Source organism: Hemiscyllium ocellatum, chromosome 2 (genome assembly GCF_020745735.1).
Source record: "Hemiscyllium ocellatum isolate sHemOce1 chromosome 2, sHemOce1.pat.X.cur, whole genome shotgun sequence".
In the NCBI taxonomy this organism is placed as follows: Eukaryota; Metazoa; Chordata; class Chondrichthyes; order Orectolobiformes; family Hemiscylliidae; genus Hemiscyllium; species Hemiscyllium ocellatum.
Window position 1 is genome coordinate 141,758,249 of NC_083402.1, and position 22,399 is coordinate 141,780,647.

The 22,399-nt window shown below is 40.1% G+C and overlaps 1 protein-coding gene across 7 annotated transcripts in view; it reads left to right on the forward strand.

The window, feature by feature from the left end:
* Nucleotides 1–22,399, forward strand: part of dennd4c (DENN/MADD domain containing 4C) — a 140,091-nt gene that overhangs the window by 9,257 nt on the left and 108,435 nt on the right. For 4 of the 7 annotated variants that reach the window (XM_060840963.1, XM_060840949.1, XM_060840986.1 and 1 more), the window contains exon 2: nucleotides 7,316–7,460. The exons of 2 other annotated variants lie outside the window; for them this stretch is intronic. The gene's annotated coding sequence lies outside the window, so the exon portion shown is untranslated. Of the gene's footprint in view, nucleotides 1–7,315; nucleotides 7,461–18,791; nucleotides 18,840–22,399 lie in introns of those variants that run through there. One more of the 7 variants, XM_060840979.1, reaches the window with a different exon arrangement.

Consider the following 22,399-nt stretch of genomic DNA (forward strand, 5'->3'; position numbering starts at 1 on the left):
TAGCAAATATCTGGGATTTGCTTCCATGTTAATTGTGAATTTCAGTCTTAAGATTTTTCAGTAGTGTTGGAATTTCAGTTGAAACTATTCTGTTAATCAGGTTATAATGTAGTTATGGTAATTTCTTTGGCCTGTTCCTGGCATATTCCTGTTTGTGGCAATCATGTCCCAACCTGCTTTTTGAGAGAGGGCATGTACCTTATTTTGGTTTGTTTTCAAGACTAGCATTTTGTATGTAAAGTACAATGACTTGTTTATATAGCTTACATTATGCAACTTGATTTAGAAGCTTTCCAATTACTTGATAATAGATGACTTTTCTCTTAAATTGTACATTCTGTGCATAGTCAAGAAAATGTTCTGCTTGAGCAAATGGGTATGATGTATCACCAAAATGTCATGAATCATAATGACAAATTGATTCTCCTTTATGACTTTGTCAAAAAAGTTAACAAATTCTTGTTCTCTGATTTCCAAACACTGCTGCCCTTAGTGCCCTTAGATTTGGCCACGATGGTCAAGGTAGCCTTGCCCATAATTAATGCTGTATTGCATGCACATTGCTATCAATAACTAGAAATGATTTGGGACTGTTTTGAAACGGAGTGTTAAATGGTTGGCATTAGGTGATAAATTTTAAAAAGCGTTCAGGTACTAGATCTGAAAAGCAATGCTGGCTTATTCTGCAGTGAGTGTACTGCTTTTGATTGGAGGAGGCCAATTACATGGAAGGAAAATACTGCAGATGTTAGAAGTCTGAAATGAAAGCAGGATTTGTGGAAATAGACAGTAGGTCAGACATTCTGTGAAAAGGTCTTTGACATGTCACAAATCTGTTTCTCTTTTCTAATAACTTTCACATCCTAATAATAAATACCAATAGAATCAAATATGAAAAATTATACAATTTCTCTGTACTGATTTAGACAGGAACTGTGTACTTTATGGCAGAGAGGAGATCTGCCACTGTTATTTGTAATCATGTGTACTGATTGATCAGAAAAACATTTCAATGCTTCAGTTATACATGTTCTCAATAATCAGGCAGACTTTTACAATAAGAATTTTTGTCCAAAATGTTACCCGGTGGCTCAGGTTGTTAATGGAAATGAATGAATGGTAATGAAATCTGATCTGGAGACTTTTATTCTCTTCTGTTTTTATTCCATGTCTTGGATATTATTGTATCATGGATATTGGCAATTTAATATTCAGGATACAAACAAAGGCATTTGGATGTTTGATCTGTAGTGTAAAAGGATCTTTTGTTTGACCTTCAAATTGCTGAATGATTAAATATACTTAAGTTTATAATTGATAATTGCATATTTTTGTCTGAACGGTATAAATAACTTTCAGTGTGAAATGTACTAACAAGTGATACAGCATTTATTGGAACTTATTTAACACCCTCTGCATAGTTAAAACTGCAAATGAGTGCAAGCTATTAAGACTCAGATTTTCAATTTATTTGAACTGTAAATATTACAGAGCATGTTTTTTTAATATAGATTATTCAAAAATTATGCAGTAGGAAACTTTTTTTGAAGTATTGTTTATGTCAGACTTTATATCTAACTTGACTGGTTGGTTAACAGGAAGCAAAGAATGGGAATAAATGAATGCTATTCTGGCTGGCAAGCAGTGACTAGTGGTGTGCCTCAGGGATCAGTGTTGGGACCACAATTATTTACAATTTATATAGATGATTTGGAGGTGGGGACCACGTGTAGTATGTCAAAGTTTGAAGGTGACACGAAGATGAGTGGCAGAGCAAAGTGTGCAGAGAACTGTGAAACTTTGCAGAGGAACATAGATACTTTAAGGGAGTGGGCAAAGGGCTGGCAAGTGGGATCTATGTTAATACATGTGAAGTCATCTATATCGGTTGGAATTACAGTAAAAAAAGTTTGTTACTTGAATGGTAAAAAGTTGCAGTCAAGAGTGTGGTGCTGGCAAAGCAAAGCAGGTCAGGCAACTTCCGAGGAGTAGGAGAATTGACGTTTTGGGCATAAACCCTTAATCAGGAAACATTGATTCTCCTGCTCCTCGGATGCTCCCTAACCTGCTGTGGTTTTCAAGCACCACACTCTCAACTCTGATCTCCAGCATCTGCATCTTCACTTTGTCCTGGTAAAAAGTTGCAGCATCCTGCTATGCAGAGGGACCTGGGTGTCCTCACCTGCATGAATCACAAGGCTGGTCTATAGGTACAATAGGTAACTAGGAAGGCATATGGAATTTTGTCCTTCATTGCTAAAGGGATTAAGTTTAAAAGCAAGAAGGTTATGTTGCAGCTGTATGGGTGAGGCCTGTACACTGAAGTGCTTTGCAACTGAATAGATACCTTACAGTAACCATTATACTTCAAAGTAAACAAGTCATGTTGTTCTCAGCAAAATAACCAATATATAATCCTATTCTAAATGACCAGATTATTTGACTTCAAATTGTTCTTTGATCAACCTGCAGGTGGGACTTTAACCTCACTCAGAGCCAGGAGCACTACCAAATTTCCTTCTGTATCATTGGGTCAGAATGCTGGAAGTCCCTTCCCTTGTGATATTGTGCGTTCACTTGCACCAAATGGACTGCAGTGAGTGAAGAAGATAGTTCATCACCACCTTAAGGGTAACTAGGGACAGGCAATAAAATGCTGGCCCAGCCAGCGATGCCCACATCCCATGTGTGAATTGATAAAAATAGTCAATAGCCCCAATAACTAGACTGAAAGTTACAGTCAGGTCGCTTGAGGAAATAAATATTGGTCAGGTTACTAGGTGAATTTATATGCTCTTGGAATTGTGTTGTGGAATATTTAATTTTGTATTAAGGGATGGATGTAATTTCCAACTGAGAAATAAAACTGTCAGAAGTGCAGCACTCCCTCTGCTGATGCACATCTCACCTCCTATAATAGCTGAGTCTCAGCTTTCTGACCCAAATATCATTCCAACAGTGAACCTCTGTCTTTGACTTTCTTCATGAACATTCAAGGAGCAATTGCATAATTTGCCTCAGTAAAATTTCTTTGTCACTTGACTCATGGTCTTACGTAGGAGAAAGTGAGGACTGGAGATCAGAGCTGAAAAATGTGTTGCTGGAAAAGCGCAGCAGGTCGGGCAGCATATGCCCAAAATGTCGATTCACCTGCTCCTCGGATGCTGCCTGACCTGCTGCGCTTTTCCAGCAACACATTTTTCAGCTCATGGTCTTAAGTACTGATTTGTGTTATGAACCATTTGCTGAACATGTTGCACCTGAAGTGCCTCTGTTTTTGGAAAGCTGCCATATCAACACTTTTTTTTCCTAAAATGAACTGTTTGAATTGCCTTTTCACTTTTCCTTAAGTTGGAAGCTCAGTGTAAAATATCAAAACATTATTTCACAGTGATGTTCTGAATTGAACTGTTAAAGAATAACTTTAAAACAGCACAAAGTCTTATGATTGTTCCACCCCTTCTCTTAAATCCACATATTATGAATTGAACTTGTGATAAGATGCAGATCTTGGGTGAGTGCTCTGACTTCTCATTTGTCAGTTTTTAAAAATAGTTTAATGGATATATTTATATGTTAAGGTGGTAATGAGTGTGAGCACTTAATTAGTGAATAATTGTAAAATGTTAACACAGGTTACCATGTGAATAATATATAAATTTGCACCTGTGTGTAAGCTGTCTCTAACTCGTGCATGTGGCTAATTCTGTGACCACACCTATGGCTGGAAAAAAACTGTTTGGACAGCATCAATCGCTGGCTCTGTTGTGATTAAAATCAACTAAGTCAACACTACGGTACACAATGCACTCTGACACTGAAAAATCATAGAATTGCTTTTAAGTTTCCTTCTTAGCCTTGTAAAACTTTGTCAAATATTGACCGTCAAATAAGCAAGCATGAGCAAACTGATGTAATATTTTATAAAATGAACTTTTAAACAGTGGGGGTGAAAGTTAGAGTGCATACATTCAAATGTTGTAAGCATTTGAATTGAGTTGTAGACCAAGATTGCAAATTCCAGGAAAATTCCTGATCTTCCACCCTCCAGAAAGTTAAGCTGACACAAAGCTGGCTCTTGTCAATTCAAACCTCAATTGGTGACCATTTCAGCCCTTATGCCCTGGAATAATTTTCTGAAACTTATGTTTGTCTTTCTATTTCTTTGTCTTGTTTTGAAACCTCTGCTCAGTCATATGAGGTGGATTTTAAGCATTTGACCATTTGTCAAAATGTCTACCAGTGCCTATTTTGTACATCTGGTGAATTGCTCTGGAACTGTGAGCTGTGTTATAGGCACCAAATAAATTCAAGTTAATGCAGGAACGTTTGTTGAGGTAAATCACATGCTGATCCCTGAAGAATAAATAGAAAAAGGACAACTTGAGTGCTTTATTAATGAGTTGTAATGTTAAAAAAAAGTCAAGTTTCACTCCCTTAAAGTTGCAACTTTTTCTTTTGTCATTCTCTCTCCATGATTGAATAAAAAGCCCACTAGAATCTACAGGCTGTAATTTGCGATTATCTACCGTTTTATAAATTGAGGTTTAATACTTGGGCTTTCTCCTGACAAATGTTTTAGAATGACAGAGATCTTGCTTTCTTAAATGTTAGACAAAAGTAAAATAATCGTAATACAAGAATTTAAGTATGATTTAAGTCCCAGTATGCGTGAAGGAAAGCTTTGTTCATGGTCAGAGTCAGTTACCTATTGATAATCCAACTGGTTTCCTACCTGTGCAGCCGGAGTATTTATTACAAGACGAGATATTTAGTTGATATTTTGAGCATGTGGCTGTTCTTGGAGTAACCAGGCTTTCACAGTGAGCATGGCGTTTGCTTGTTTGTGGTGTACCTGAACCTTAAGTCAGTTTATTAGCAAGTTCAATCATTCAAGTAAGCAGATTTAAAATAAGCAACAAGTCTGGTTAAGGGTGTTGCGAATGTCAAGAGCTACCATAGACAGGAAGCTGACTACTTTTAAGTGAAGTTTTTTTTAAAAGATGTTTTGCCTTTGCTCTAGATTTATATTAAATTTAAGGTTGATTGTCACCAGAAAGAGGCAGTCCTCTTATTTATTATTCCAATGTAAGCTGCGTGCACAGTCAATTTCTTCTTAACAAGAAGCTTTTATTGTGATTAAATTGAATTTTTCAGATATTAAAAAAATGTATAAATAACTCGGGCATTAAAACTTCCTAGTTCAACTGGCCAATTAATACCAATTATTTATTTGAATTAAAAGTTGAAATCTGTTTATTTTGTATTTTTTTCCTGGTTAAGTAGTCAGCCATAAAGGCATGTCTTGCTATTCATGTAACTATGGGCTGTTAACAAAATATTTGGTTGAAATGATATTTGTATAGATTGTAGTTCAATGTTTGCTTAGCTGAAATTAACATTTTGTGATCTGCACTTTTATTTCGGTCGCTCCATATCAACCTAAAATGAGGTGTGCTCAAAAGAAGTAGAAAATAAAAAGTTGTCACTTTGCAAATGATTTAGTAAAGAAAGATTGATTGATTGCAAGCTACAAAAATTGTGGTTAAACCTCCAGTAAATGTAATTTGATCTGCGACATTCGTTTGGTTCCAGCAAAGTGTGCAGGACTTCATTTGAACTCCAGCTGAAGGAAATGAAGTAAAGCTTAGTGGAAAATGTTAGTGCTTTTAAGTCAAACCATGATGCAGGTGGTGAAATCGGTATGTTAACTGTCTTTGTGAAAAGAGTAAAATCTTTGGAGAAATTTATCTGCTTTACGGTACTTAAGGAAATGCCAAAGGTTAACATTTGGCTCAAACAAAGTGTATATCAAAACTAGGCTGATCTATTCCCTAAGTGTTGAGGATATCATCGGCGTTGTTAATATGTCCCATATGTATAGTCTTCAAAATGGAAAGATTTGTTAATTCATCAGCTACTGTTCTTGACACTTTGTTTTCTTCCTGTTAGATTACTAATCTCACAAGTCTGAGGTTGCTTGCATAGTTAACATTACTATAGTTTTAATTGTGGTAGTTGCAGTTATTTTTTTTTAAAAAACATAAAGTTGAAAGTGGTTGTCTTTTTGAGGAATCTTACTTCGTAAAATGTGGGTATATGTGAAAAGGCAGGGAAATTAGCAGTAAACATTCGAGCCAACCCAGCTAATAGAGCTGGTGCAGGCACAGTGGGCCATGCAATCTCCTTCTGCACTGTATAAAGCAAAATAATGGTGATTAAATTTGAAGTTACCAACATTTGTTTTTGAGTTAGTTTAGGGCTCATGAGCTAGTGATGGCTTCTATTTGAGTGTATTTAAATATTTACATTATATTTTCCGGACTTGATCTGCATATTTAGCGTCCAATTGATTCAGGAAATTTAGCTTTTAAGAGAGAATTTGTTTTTGGGAGGAGATATATAAATTATGCTGTCATTTACAGCATGGGAGGAGGCCATTTGGCTCATGATATCAATACTAGATACTGATGAACAATCTTGTCAGTCCCATTTCCTTAGTCTGTCCAACAACTATAATTTTCGTTAGGTCAGTTGGCTGGACAGCTCTTTGCGATGCAGATAGTGATAATAGCATGAGGTTTAGGACTCTGCTTCTCAACCTCTACCCTTGGCTGAGGCATAGTGACCTACTGGTTAAATCACTGTCATTTGTTTCTCTGAAAGAATAGACCTATGGTTTGGTAAGACTCCTATGACCTTACCTTACTTTTTATCCACAGCTCTGCAAAGTCCCATTCAATCATGGATTATCTGTGCTTCCATTATTCTTATGGACTGATGTTTCAGTTTGGTCAAAAACAATTATTGTTAATTGACAAATAAGTTCGTTTTTCATTTTTTAATTACATATAAACATTATAGACACAAACAGAAATTGCTGGGAAAACTCAGGTCTGGTAGCCTTTGTGGAGGGAAAGCAGACTTAACATTTTGGGTCCAGTTGCCCTCCTTCAAAGCACTGAAGTCTTCAGTTCTGAAGAAGGGTGACTGGACCTGAAACATTAACTCTGCTTTCTCTCAACAGATGCTGCCAGACCCGAGTTTTTCCAGAAACTTCCGATTTGGTTTCTGATTTCCAGCATCCACAGTTCTTTGAGTTTCTTTTTTAGAATCATTATGGTACTGTTAAGATACGATATAGTCTTTCTGAGAGGACTATGCACCAATGCTCAGAATTGGTGTTTCCAACCTTTTATTGCTCCGACTTGAAACCATACTCCGTTATGTATACAAGTCAGTATAGTGTCAACATCAAAAATTATAAGTACTTTGCAACATAAATTTTGCTCTTTTTTTCTTTATCCTTTCATAGAATGTGGGTGTCAGTGGTCATGGTCATACCAGCACTTGTGCTCATCCATAATATCCCTTGAACTTAGTGCCTTGAGAGGCCATTTCAGAGGACAGTTAAGAGTCAACTACATTGTGGTTCTGGAATCATATGTAGGCCAGACCAGGTAAGGATGACATATTTTCCTTCCCTAAAGTAGATCAGTAAAGAAGATTTTTTTAAGTATTAACAATACTTTTGAAGTCGTGGTTAATGAATAATCTTAATCACAGTTCATGAAATTTTAATTCAGTTAACAAAATCTGGAATTAAGAGATTTGAAGTCATGTCCCCAGAGGATGAGCCTGAACCCATGGATTACAAGGCCAGTGACAATACTCCTAAACCAGCATCTTCTGTCAGATTATAGCCACCAGCATTGATATAGTTCCCTGAAATTCCTGCTGACGTAGCCATTTGTGCTCTTCAGTTTTGAATAATTTTTTGTTTTCAACTTGCTCTATTGCCTGCTTTTTGCTATCTTTGTAATCTCCCTTGACCTGGCAATCAACAAAGTTTGCTGTGTTCTTCTAATTCTGACTCTTATTCATCCCAATTTGTATATTTCAGCTGCTTAAAACTTAGCTTTTTGGTTAAGCTTTTAGTTATCTGGACTAATGTGTTGTCTGTCAGATTTTGCTTGCTGGTATTCGTGCAAAATGCATTTTGACATGTCATGAAACACACAGGATAAATGCAAATTGTTCAAGATACAAAAAGACAAAAAAAAACTATTGTATCCGTAGACTGTTTTTAAACTCATATGTTTGAATTTAATGACTGTGTCCAAGGTGTTAGTTGCATGAAGTTTGTACCTTTTTGTAGTGCATGTACTGGTTTTTGGTTGCCTTGGTTTCCTGAAGAAGGGCTTATGCCCGAAACATCGAATTTCCTGTTCCTTGGATGCTGCCTGACCTGCTGCGCTTTTCCAGCAACACATTTTCAGCTCTGATCTCCAGCATCTGCAGACCTCACTTTCTCCTTTTGGTTGCGTTAACCGATTCCATTGATATACTTGTAATTGTAATGATATTGTAAAATTATGCACAAGTGAAGTATGTGCTGATGATTAAAGAGTTTCAGATCAAAATGAGTTAATTACAATTATTGCACTTCCAGCAAATTAAGAGACAATACATCAATATATATGACTTAACTTTCAGTTTGACTCTGTGTTGATTATGCGCACTTTGTAGACTTGTGCTAGGTTTCAGACATTGCATTTAAAATAGATGATGTATGTAGCTTCATTTACTCAGGGTCAGTGTGTTTGGGTTATATACGTAGGATGTAGTATGACGCTGTCTTGTTCTGCAGTAAACCAAGGCACTTTCTTTCCTGTCACCTTTATGTCATCTTTCACCTTCAAATCTTGCTAATAATGCAGATGATTGGTCTGTGTCAGGACTTAGGTTATTTGAGTCAAAGCAGTGAAAGTGGACTTTTTCTCTCTGCCCTCTTTTTTTTATATTGAGAAAGTGCCTTTGCCTCTAAGTGTATTTTTTTCTCCCCCATGGTAAAGATGATATCTGGATGTTGCATTACAATGAAGTTTTTGCTTTTTTTGAACTGTGAATGCAATTTGACAGTCTCGAATTACATCTTAGTTGCAAAAGCATGCACAATTTTATTAACTTTTGTGCAAATGGATAAGTACATCTGTGCTTTATAGATACCTTATCACAAACAAGAATCTTAATGTTTTTGAGGTGTTCGCTTCATGAAAATCTTGCTTTCTTCCACGTTTCTGGAAAAGGGCAGATTGTTTTCTTGAGGGGAATGATTCAGTAAGTTAAGCATTTTGTTGTGGAGTTAAAACCCTGTTATGACTGATGTACTTAGACTGGACAAATCTGGTTGTAGAATGAAACCTGACTTGATCATGTATTTAATTATTTTTTGTAGTTTTGATAAACTGGTGGTTGGTTATGGAAACATTTGGTTGAGGCTTCAGGTATTCTTTAATGACAGTGTATAAGTTTATTATGCAAAAGGGGTAAAAAAGGAAAGCCCAATGCTACAGACTACAGCGCACCTTAACGCAAACGTGAAAACAAAGTTTCTCTGGAGCTTGCATAAGCGCAATCTCCAGAGAAATATCTTTCCTATCTCAGCTTTTTAACTCTTCTGAATTGATGTTTTTCACTTTCTTTTTGATGAGCTACAGAGAAACTTTTGATTTCTTTGAGTTTGTTGGCTTTTCACAATTTCTGTCAATTCTGAGGAGCTAAAAGTTGTCAGTTGTAACAACTTGAAGGCTTCTACACAGGCTGCCTCAGCTTAGGAACTTTAAAAGCCAGAAAACCCTTCTCTCAAAGTGACTAATGCCCTCAAACTAAACTGGAAAAAACACCAACTGCTCTCTTGTGAACTGATTGGAAAAACTTGTTTTTTCTTCAGAACAGAAGAATCAAAACTAATTGGCTTCGTGTTTATGCCACCTGCAACAAACTCAACAATATAAACTTGTCAAGGAATTTTTGTAAGTCATGTCAGTTTGCATAGCTGAGTCTCCTGGGTTTTCTGTTGCTACTATTTGCCTAAGTCATGGCAAACTTGTGAAACTTCCTTGGTCACATATTTGTCTTAAGGCTGAAACTCCACTTCTTAACATTGGAAATAAAACTTTGGGTCATGAACCTGAATTGATGTTCTGTAGGATATCCTATAGTACCTTGTGGTTAAAATCCATGGGCGACCAGCCATCAATGGAAGATCTACAATAAGCATTCAAACGAATAAAATGCTGAAAGGCAAGCCTTGATGATAAAGGACACCATACTTCAGTTGTTGGAATATTGCTTTCTTGGCTTGTGACCATGTCTTGCTCTGTTAGGAAGTGAGGCTGCTTGTTTCTGTTCCTCAAGTTCTCACATGTCTGCATCATGGAACCAGTTCTGGAGACAGTGATGGTTGAACCCAATGGTCTGGTCAGAATTGCCTGGTGCAACAAACTTTATTTTATCCACTGCTCTGAAATTGAGTTAGAGTTTTGTAAATTTTTTGCATAGACTGAGGTGTATTTCTCTTCTACATTCCCCCCCCCCCCCCACCGTGTTATAGGGCTGAGATGTTTCTTGCGTTGACTTGGTGTTGGGTGGATATGTCTACCAATTGATTAAATTGATTCTGTCCTCCAAGCAATTGCTGTCCCAACAGGATTCCAATGATGCAGACATCAGTTGAATCTTTGCCATGAACAATGACATCATTCAGAGGTCCAGTGCTTTGATCTGGGATGCTTAAATGTGTTTTTGTATTTGTTTTTCGGATGGAAGAAAATATTACCTTGAGGCTGTGCTGAGCACACTGTGGTGAAAAGAATGACAGCGATTATGTCGCCTTCACTTTGCCTTTTCTTCCCCAGTAGTTCCTCTGCAAACACTGGAATCACAGCCAACGTTTAAAACCCCTCAGAACAATAATCTTTTATTCCTTTGAGATTGCATCGAGGACTTTGAGGTCAGAATGAAACCTTTCCTTCGCATCTTCATCAGATTTGAGGATTGACCCTTAAGCACTGATAGCTGTGGCATTGTGGTAAAAGTTGAGGGAGTTTAATTTGATATCTAGGGAGATGGATGAGGCTTGTTTCATGAATATAATTTTTGGGTCAGATAATTAACACTAAGTGTGATCCAACTTCTTCATTTCCAACAAAGTATACAACTGCAGTCAGGAATATTTCTACTGCTAGGTTTACAACAGACCAGAAAGCAATTAGTCTAATTTGTTGACTTCTGTTGGGAAAATAGCTTCTTTTAGCTGGAAAGCCGGGTTTTTTGATGAGAAGAGCCGGTCACTATTGCCCTCAATCCTTCGGGCCAACCAGTCCATACTGACCGTAATCCCAAACTAAACTAGTCCTACCTCCCTGCACTTGACCATATTCCTCTATGCATTTCTTTAATCATGTCCTTATCCAGGTGTCTTTTAAATATGGTAACTGTACCTGCATTCATCACTTCTTTTGGAAGTTTATTACACACAAGAACTACTCTGAATACAAATGTTGCCACTCATGTAGTTTTAAACTTTTGCTCCTGTCACCTTAAAAATATGCCCTCTATTCTTGAAATCTTCAACCCCATGAAAAAGACACCTGCCATTCATTCATCTTATCTGTAACTGTCATGATTTTACAAACTTCCATAAGGTAAATACCCTGAAACAAGGTCCCATCCTGTTCAGCCGCTAGGGATTTTTGAGATGATTTGTAGCTCAGGGTTGATGATAAGTGTGTAAGTTAGCAAGGTGAGCTTGAAGGTTTGCTTTCAGACATTTTGTCACCATACTAGGAACATCAGTGAGAGTCTGTGGTGAAGTGCTGGTGGTATGTCCCATCTCTCTATTTATAGGTCTTGGTTTCTTAAATGGGTAATGTAGTTTCCAGTTAATTTTGTCAAGAGAAGGTAGGCCTTGAACAATTCTCGTGCATGTCTTTGTTTCGTCTGTCCTAGGATGTGTGTGTTGTCCCAGTCAAAGTGATGTCCTACTTTGTTTGTATGTATAGAAACTAGTGATAGTGGGTCATGTTTTTTGGTGGCCAGTTGATGTTCACTTATCCTGGTGGCAAGTTTCCTGCTAGTTTGTCCGATGTAGTGTTTTTAACAGATCTTGCATAATATCTTGGAGATGACATTAGTTTTGCTGGTAATATCTAATGGATACTTTAGGTTCATTAGACGTTGTTTAAGTTTGTTGGTAGGTTTGTGGGCTACCACGATGCCAAGGGGCCTGAGTAGTCTGGAAGTCGTTGTGATGTGCCTTTGAAGTAAGGTAACGTGGCTATAGTTTTTAGTTGCATTGTGTCAGCCACTCCTTATAACTGAACTCTCCATTCCTGACAACTTTGTGGTAATTCTTTTCTGAACCCTCTCCAGCTTAATAATATCTTTCCTGTGATAGGCTGACCAGAACTGGATACAGTCCTCCAGAATGGGTCTCACAAATGTCCTGTGCAAACTCAATATAATGTCCCAACTCCTATACTTCATGGTCTGAACAGTGAAGGCAAGTGTGCGAAATACCAACTTAACCACCCTGTCTATATGTGACGCAAATTTCTAAAAATTATGTACCTGAGCCCTGAGGTCTTGGTTTGTCAACACTAACCAAGGCCCAACCACTAATTGTGTAAGTCCTTGATTGTTAACCAAAATGCAATACTTCACATTTATCCAAATTAAAGTCCATCTGCCCCTCCTCAGCCCATTGACCCAATTAATCAAATGTCTTTGTAATCTTAGATAACTTGCTTCACTGTTCACTATTCCACCAATTTTGATGTCACCTGCAAATTTAGTAACCATGCCTCCTTTATCCTCAACTAAATCCATTATATCCATGACAGACGAAAGTGGACCCACGGACCCAGCAGCGTGGAGTACCGCTGGTAACAGGCCTCCAGTTTGAAAAACAACCCTCCAACCAGTGAGCCTGACCTCCATGATGAGCAAGTTGTTGGAGAGAATCCGGAGGGACAGGATGTACATGTATTTGGAAAGGCAAGGACTGATTCAGGATAGTCAGCATGGCTTTGTGCATGGGAAATCATGTCTCCCAAACTTGATTGAGTTTTTTGAAGAAGTAACAAAGAAGATTGATGAGGGCAGAGCAGTAGATGTGATCTATATGGACTTCAGTAAGACATTTGAAAAGGTTCCCCATGGGAGACTGATTAGCAAAGTTAGATCTCATGGAATACAGGGAGAACTAGCCATTTGGATACAGAATTGGCTCAAAGGTAGAAGACAGAGGGTGGTGGTGGAGGGTTGTTTTTCAGACTGGAGGGCTGTGACCAGTGGAGTGCCACAAGGATCGGTGCTGGGCCCTCTACTTTTGTCATTTACGTAAATGGTTTGCATGCGAGCATAAGAGGTACAGTTAGTAAGTTCGCAGATGACACCAAAATTGGAGGTGTAGTGGACAGCGAAGGAGGTTACCTCAGATTACAACAGGAACTTGACCAGATTGGCCAATGGGCTGAGAAGTGGCAGATGGAATTCAATTCAGGTAATTGCGTGGTGCTGCATTTTGGGAAAGCAAATCTTAGCAGGACTTATACACTTAATGGTAAGGTCCTGGGGAGTGTTGCTGAACAAAGAGACCTTGGAGTGCAGATTCATAGCTCCTTGAAAGTGGAGTCGCAGGTCGATAGGATAGTGAAGAAGGCGTTTGGTATGCTTTCCTTTATTGGTCAGAGTATTGAGTACAGGTGTTGGGAGATCATGTTGTGGCTGTACAGGACATTGGTTAGGCCACTGGTGGAATATTGTGTGCAATTCTGGTCTCCTTCCTATCGGAAAGATGTTGTGAAACTTGAAAGGGTTCAGCAAAGATTTACAAAGATGTTGCCAGGGTTGGAAGATCTGAGCTACAGGGAGAGGCTGAACAGGCTGTGGCTGTTTTCCCTGGAGCGTTGGAGGCTGAGGGGTGACCTTATGGAGGTTTACAAAATTATGAGGGGCATGGATAGGATAAATAGACAAAGTCTTTTCCCTGGGGTCAGGGAGTCCAGAACTAGAGGGCATTGGTTTAGGGTGAGAGGGAAAAGATATAAAAGAGACCTAAAGGGCAACTGTTTCACGCAGAGGGTGGTATGTGTATGGAATGAGCTGCCAGAGGAAATGGTGGAGGCTGGTATAATTGCAACATTTAAGAGGCATTTGGATGGGTATATGAATAGGAAGGGTTTGGAGGGATATGGGCCGGGTGCTGGCAGTTCTGGCATTTGTAATTTTGAATGAAAGATGTGCAAGGTTTTATGCTTGGTGTTTTTCTGTTCTAATGGCAGGTGAATGAGGAAATGATCAGATTGATAAAAGGAAAAATAATGTTTTTGTATGTTTGGGAAATTTGGGTTGTTTGAGGCTACAGAAAAAAAAGAATTTTATTTCCAAGTGTTTGTGTGGCTTCTTCCTCAGTCTAATAAAATGATTAGTGTGAAGATGACTAGTCTCTGTCATTTCAAGTTGTTACTTGCATTTTACTGGTAGCTCGCAAATTTATATTCTGGATTAGTGGTGCTGGAAGAGCACAGCAGTTCAGGCAGCATCCGAGGAACAGTAAAATTGGCATTTCAGGCGAACGCCCTTCATCAGGAATTAAGGCAGAGAGCCTGAAGCATGGAGAGATAAGCTAGAGGAGGGTGGGGGTGGGGAGAAAGTAGCATAGAGTACAATAGGTGAGTGGGGGAGGGGATGAAGGTGATAGGGCGGGGGGAGGGTGGAGTGGATAGGTGGAAAAGAAGATAGGCAGGTAGGACAAGTCACGGGGACAGTGCTAAGCTGGGACTGGGGTGAGGTGGGGGAAGGGGAAATGAGGAAACTGTTGAAGTCCACATTAATGCCCTGGGGTTGAAGTGATCCGAGGCAGAAGGTGAGATGTTCTTCCTCCAAGCGTCTGGTGGTGAGGGAGCAGCGGTGAAGGAGGCCCAGGACCTCCATGTCCTTGGCAGAGTGGGAGGGAGAGTTGAAATGTTGGGTCACGGCGGTGGGGTTGATTAGTGCGGGTGTCCCGGAGATGTTTCCTAAAGCGCTCTGCTCGGAGGCGTCCAGTCTCCCCAATGGAGAGGAGACCGCATCAGGAGCAATAAATGATATTAGTGGATGTGCAGGAAAAACGTTGATGGATGTGGAAGGCTCCTTTAGGGCCTTGGATGGAGGTGAGGGAGGAGGTGTGGGCTCAGGTTTTGCAGTTCCTGCGATGGCAGTGGAAGGTGCCAGGATGGGAGGGTGGGTTGTAGGTGGGCGTGGACCTGACCAAGTAGTCACAGAGGGAACGATCTTTGCAGAAGGCGGAAAGGGGTGGGGAGGGAAATATATCCCTGGTGGTGGGGTCTTTTTGGAGGTAGCGGAAATGTCGGCGGATGATTTGGTTAATGCGAAAGTTGGTGGGGTGGAAGGTGAGCACCGGGGCGTTCTGTCCTTGTTACGGTTGGAGGGGTGGGGTCTGAGGGCAGAGGTGCGGGATGTGGACGAGATACGTTGGAGGGCATCTTTAACCACGTAGGAAGGGAAATTGCAGTCTCTAAAGAAGGATGCCATCTGGTGTGTTCTGTGGTGGAACTGGTCCTCCTGTGATCAGATATGGCAGAGGAATTGGGAATATGGGATGGCATTTTTGCAAGAGGTAGGGTGGGAAGAGGTGTAATCCAGGTAGCTGTGGGAGTTGGTGGGTTTGTAAAACAGGTCAGTCAAGTCGGCCGTCACTAATGGAGATGGAAAGGTCCAGGAAGGGGAGGGAGGTGTCAGAGATGGTCCAGGTAAATTTAAGGTCAAGGTGGAATGTGTTTGTGAAGTTGATGAATTGCTCAAACTCCTCGCGGGAGCACGAAGTGGCGCCAATGCAGTCATCAATATAGCTGAGGAAGAGGTGGGGTGTGGTGGAGATGTAATTACGGAAGATCGACTGTTCTACACAGCCAACAAAGAGACAGGCATAGCTTGGGCCCATATGTGTGCCCATGGCTACCCCTTTGGTTGGAGGAAGTGGGAGGATTCGAAGGAGAAATTGTTAAGGGTGAGGACCAGTTTGGCCAAACGAATGAGTGTGTCGGTGGAAGGGTACTGTTGGGGACGTCGGGAGAGGAAAAAATGGAGGGCTTGGAGGCCCTGGTCATGGCAGATGGTGGAGTAGAGGGTTTAGATATCCATGGTGAAGATGAGACGTTGGGGGCCAGAGAAGCGGAAGTCTTGGAGGAGGTGGAGGGCGTGGGTGGTGTCTCAAACGTATGTGGGGAGTTCCTGGACTAGGGAGGATAGGACTGTGTCGAGGTAGGTAGAGATGAGTTCAGTGGGGCAGGAGCATGCTGAGACAATGGGTCGGCCAGGGTGGTCAGGCTTGTGGATCTTGGGAAGGAGGTAGAACTGGGCAATGCGGGGTTCCCGGACTATGAGGTTGGAAGCTGTGGGTGGGAGATCTCCTGAGGTGATGAGGTTCTGTATAGTCTGGGAGATGATGGTTTGGTGATGGGGCGGTGGGGTCATGGTCGAGGGGGCGGTAGGAAGAGGTGTTCTCAAGTTGGCGTTTGGCTTCAGCGGTGGAGAGGTCAGTGCGCCAGACTACCACTGCACCCCCTTTATCCGTTGGCTTAATGGTGAGATTGGGATTGGAGCAGAGGGATTGGAGGGCTGCGCATTGTGAGGGTGAGAGGTTGGAGTGGGGGAGGGGGGTAGAAAGTTGAGGCGGTTAATGTCCAGGCGGCAGTTGGAAATGAAGAGGTTGAGGGCAGGTAATCGGCCAGCGCGGGGTGTCCAGGTGGATGCAGTGGTTTGGAGGTGGGCGAAGGGGTCCTGGGAAGGTGGGCGGGAGTCCTGATTGTGAAAGTAAGCTCGGAGGCTGAGGCCTTGCAGTGAATGCTTCAGTGAGGCATTAAATCAAAGCAATTGCTGTCTTAGCAACAGATTGCAGTCTTGTATCAAGTTTGGGGCATCCCACTAAACTAAGGCTGAGAAAGACTGATCAAAATTGCACCAGGAATGTGTTTAAAATTACAGCTAATATTCTTTTTGTATAACAGCAAAAGATGAAGAGGATCTTGTGAAGTTTTGGTGCTGGAATGAAGGGGATGTCAGAATTCATTTCTGCAATGAGTTATTGGAATATGGATGGCTTACCACATAGCTGTTGAGGGAGATGTCACAATATAGTTTGCAATTTCTTTGCTAATTTTGGTACCTTATCTAAAATCTTGATATCCAAAAACTGCTTATCTTTCTCTTGAGTTGGAAGCTGCTTCTAAAAACGGAGTCAGCAATATTATAAAGAAGCCTGCTTGGTCTAATTTCAGAGGCTGGAACCAGTGAAGAGGTTGTGTACACAGGGCATGAGTCCATTGCAATACTTGATGAATAGCCATTACCTGGCCCCCTCTCTGTTTTCAGGAGATGTAGCCACCTTTTCCACTTAAAGGATAATGTGAAGGATTCTGAATATTTCCAGTTCCAGGAACTCTCAGTAAAAGAGTTAGTGATTGAGCTGGATACATTGATACCTTCCATCCAAAACTGAAATATAGTTTTGATGAAAGTTAGTTGTAATTTCAGTGAGGCAAATTTATATGCTGCATTTTGGGAATCAGCAGAAATAACTTGGAAATAATACAATGAATAATTTTAGGACATGATTCTGAATATACTGGAAAGCCAGTCATTTGAGGGAGACTTGTCAAACTAGCTGATTGGAAATTTGTTAATTTTACTGAAATTTTGGGTAGTGACATGTGGGCCTATCAGCTGCCAAATTATATTTTATTCAAAGTAATCCATTTGGTGCATCAGTGATGGTGTTTGCAGACTAGACTCCATTGATGGGGTCCATGTAAACATGTAAATCCTGGTAGATGTGGCTGCTTAAGATTAGCATATTGCTCAAGAGCCAAAAAAAAACTGCAGTTGCTGGAATTCAAACTGGACAAGCAGGAGGTTGGAAAGACACAGCAAGCCAGGCAGTATCAGGAGGTAGTCAAGTCAATGTTATGGGTGTAACACTTCTTCAGGACTCTGGGTGGGTGTGGACGGTGCTGTAGATAAAGGAGGTGGCAGGGACAGGATGGCCAAGTGGGGATAGGTGAAGACAGGCAGAGGGTACGACCTGGTTGGTCAATGGGAGGAATGAATCTGGTTGGTTGCAGGGAGCAGTGAAGGGATGGCAAGGGGCTGGGAAGGGATTCGGCAGATGGGGAGGCCCCAGTCCTAAAGAAGGGTTACACCCAAAGCTTTGACTTCTCCACCTCATGATGCTGCCTGGCTTGCTGTATTCTTCCAGCCTCTGCCGGTCTATTGAAGAGGGAAGTGTGGCTGAATCTTAGTCTGTCTTATGCTCATCAAGATAAACACAAGAATGCTCCATTTTAAATCACAAAATACAATGCAGACAAAGAATGCTGATTGGTTGGCAAGTCGACAAAATAACTTTGTCTTGCCAGTGTAATTTAATTTTGATTGAGAAATTTTCAGTTGAGTGTAGCAGTCATTAGCCAGTTTGCAAGTTGCACAATATGCAGTGAGCAATGATCTCTTCAGGAGAGCTAATATCCCACAGAATAACTTGGAAATTTTTCACTAGATACCTAATGCTTGAGAGTGTTAATGTAACATGACCTGAATTGTAAAGCTCTTTGTCATTCAACTTGGCAAAGTTTCTGTTTGAGTTGCTATGGAAAAGTATTTTTTGTCATTTACACTGAAAATCTGAAGTAAAAAATCGCATTTAAGTGCAACTCGTTAATAAAAATAGATATTCTATGATTTTAAACAGGGTAAAGCTATCACATAGATTTTGCAAATTGTTTGCTGCACTGGTGTTTAAAACCATACTAGTGGTGATAATGCAAGTCTTGTGGCCACCTTGACCTAATTTCCTTATCACTCTTTCTTACTGGCACTTGAATTTAGGAGTTAGTGATCAACAGAGTGAGCAGCTGAATACTTCCATTTGCAGGATTAGGCAAACAGAGTCAGCACCACAGGCACTTGAGAACATGTTTAAAATTGAAGAGCAGGTGAGGCAAGTATAAATTCTATGCAAATTAAGCTGCTGGTTGGAAATCCTACGTTGGTCGCACGATGTTGTGCCAAAGTACATTGACATTATTGAAATGGATTTTTTTTAAAAAAGGCATGGAGTCATTTTGTGTTCTAACGTTAGTTTATCTGGATGAGAGGTCTTCGAACCAACACAGAACACTTTTTGCAAGCTAAATATGGAAGTGATTGTTTTGCAATGATTGTTCACAATTTTTTTGAGAGTATTGTTGATGAAATTTTATCAGAGCAAATTACTGCAGACGCTGTAATCTGTACTGAAAGCAACAAGTGCTGGGAGATAACAGCAGGTCAGCCAGCATCTACGAAGAGAGCAAGATAATGTTTCAAGTCTAGAAGTGATGTGTGGAAGGGTCAGCATTTATCCTATAGTTTGGACTACTGTTCTGCCATTCTTGCATTCCTGTCACTTAATCAGAGCTATCAACAACTTTTCTCCACCACCACTCTATACCCATTACTCCAACATCACCGCCTCTTCCCCCATCCCCCAAAACCCTGAAACATGCGTTCCATGGATGCTGTTGGGATTTCAGCATTTGTTGTTTGCAGTATATTTTATCAAAGCTCTCTGTTAAGCACCCATCAAGACAAATTGCAAGGAATACCATCATAAAGAGAAAACAATATATTGTAAGAGGGAGTCCTAATTGTTTAACAAGACTCTGTTGACGGCTTTGGTGTGGAGAATGTGCCCATTCATGACTGACATTTAATGCCACACTTTAGATCTTAAATAAGACAAATTGGCTCCTATTGGTCAAGATGTTGCCTTGCGAAATGAGAGACTGTTACCTGTTTTGTTACACTGAAACAGGCAGTATGTGTACATGTTATTTCTGTTAGTAAAGAACAGGGCACTGTGTGTATCTGTATGGCAAGTGTGCCAGATGGTGAACTCCACTGACATTTCTGAATTAGTTGTCTGCATTAATCTTTAAACACATGGTAGATTATTTTGGCATACCCGGTGGTCATGATTAATGCTGGAACAATTTTAAGTATCTGAACCTAGCCTGAAACCAAATCACTCTGTAACTGGTTACTAACCTCGTAGATTGATTTTTAATGTCTTCTGACAGCACATGCTATGAAAATCAATGCTGGGGTGTATGTTTACTTGTACCAGTTAAAACTGGTCAGTGTGTTGAGTTTGCTTGACTAAATAAATATCAGTAGTCTATTCTTGGATTTCCATAATGGTCCAATTTGAAATTGCATTAATTAATTTTCGTCTGCAAAATCTTATTCTTCATTGCAGTCAGTTGTTTGCTGCTTTCGTGGGTATGCAATTTCTTGTATTAATGATGAATATGAGAAGGTTTCTAATCTAGAAATTTCATGATCAGTCCAATAAATGACGGTTCCAATTTTTACTCTTGGTATTGTCTGCCCATTGCTACTTCTAATTTTGGCCAGCTGCTAGCTGCTTCCTGCTCTTTCCAACAATGTGTCAATCTTGATCTCTTTTAAAAAATCTGGTTGTTTGAAGTTGTTTACCAGGCCAGCATGCTAGTGGCCTGTTCAGAACCTTCACTACTTTGTGTCTTGCGTAACTGCCACGAACCTCAGTGTGGTTCCACTTGAATTGGAAAGACTACTTTGTGCCAATATGTGACTTTTGATGAGTTGCCTCAGTTTAGAGACCAAATTGGTGTGTGGTCATGGTGAGGTGCAAACCTGTGCAGTCAGTGTACACTTGAAAACTCAAGATATTATTTAGAATGATGGCAACAGGCATGATGTAGACTGAGTGGGGGAGCAAGGAGAATGCTTGGTATACGCCAGAAAGAACTCTGCAGGAGTAGGGGCAGAAGTGATGATTCTCTGGCGACAAATGAATTATGAGAATGAACCAGACTCATGCTGTCCCATACTGTTTGATGATGGGGAAGCATTGTAATATAGTGTGATCAAACAGTTTAAAAGCTGCAGATAAATGGTGGGGGATGTGGGGGGCCCCTCGTCATGTAGCAAGTCATTTTTGACTTTGGTCAAGGCTGTTTCAAAATGGTGATGGGGTCAAAGTTTTTTCAAAAGAACCATCTGGCCATTTTCTCAGACTGTCCCAGGCAATGTAAAATTTTGACTCCTTGTTTAGCTACCTTTTTAAGGACCACTATTCATCACTTGATAGTAGTAGCTAACCTTGAGTTGAATTGTTGTGTTCATCGTCTTTGAGTAAGTAACTTGTGGGTTTTCTGTGTGTCTGAAGTTAATAACTTACATGCAAGTATTTCTGTGATCATATTAATTTATTTAAAAATACAATTTGAGGCTTCGCTTTAGAGTTCTTGACTTTTTGTGAACACCACTGGTGTCTTGCAACTAAACAAGATGAACAAGCTCCAGTTGAAAATACAGGAGAGTTGGTTTTTGTAAGCTTAGAGAGGTTTTTATTTCAATTGTTACTTGAAGTTTGGAGCAGTCCTATGAAGTTCTTGGAGTAAGATGACAGGAAAGAACAGTGCTTCTGAGAAAGGAAGGACATATTGTGAACTAGGTTTCCCTTGAGTGAAATGTTAGGGTTAGAGTCAGACCAGAAGTGTTGGGATAAAACTCTGAAGAGGTAACTTCAAGCTGTGTTTATTTAATCAAGTGTATGATAACTTCATCCCGGAGCTATCTACAGTTCCAATCTAAGCATAGAGAGATGTTAGATTCAGGACCTCTGGTGAGAAATTATGATTGGCATTTTGAGTATTCTATCAAGGGTGTTTTTCTGGTACTAAATAAAAGTTTGTTGCTTCCTTTCAACTTAGAAACGAGTGTTGTGTGAATAATGGAAGTGTACTTTTACTTTGTGGTTTCAATGTTTGAATTTGCAGTAGATGGTTTGGTTTATTATATTTTAGCTTGATTTATTTTGTCAAATTTCTGTTTGGTAAAGCAAAATTTGCAGCATTTTATGCTGAAGTTTCAGTAAGAGACTTTGTGAAAATGGAACTCAATCAAAATAAGATCTTTCAAGCTATGTACCTGTCAGGGATCTGACTTATTTAGTAATAACATCAGCTGGAATCTTTGCGTGTTATACCTGCATGCTAACTGTTATCAGGAAAGCTAATAGAACGTGATGTTTTATTGTGAAGAAAATTGAGCACAGAGTTCGGAAGATTATATTCAATTATGCAGGGCATGTACATCTCAAGTACTGTCCGCAATTTTGGTCATGTTGTTTAGGGAAGGGGAAGGTTGGAAGTACATGGAAAGAGATTCAGTGAAAGATTTCTAGACTGATAAGTGGAATGCATGTTTTGAGGAAAGGCTGGACAGGCTAGACTTGTACCTATGGGATGGTAAGCTGCCCTCTTGTACTGCTGCAGTCCAGACATGCTGGAGGTTGATGCACAATGCCCTGACACAGGGAATTCCAGAATTTTGACCTAGTGACAGTGAAAAAAATGGCAGTGTATTTTTAAGTAAGGATGGTGAGTGACTTAGACGGGAACTTAGAGGTGGTGGTGTTCCCATGTTTCCCATGTTTCTGCTGTCCTTCTTGCTGGAAGATGTCATG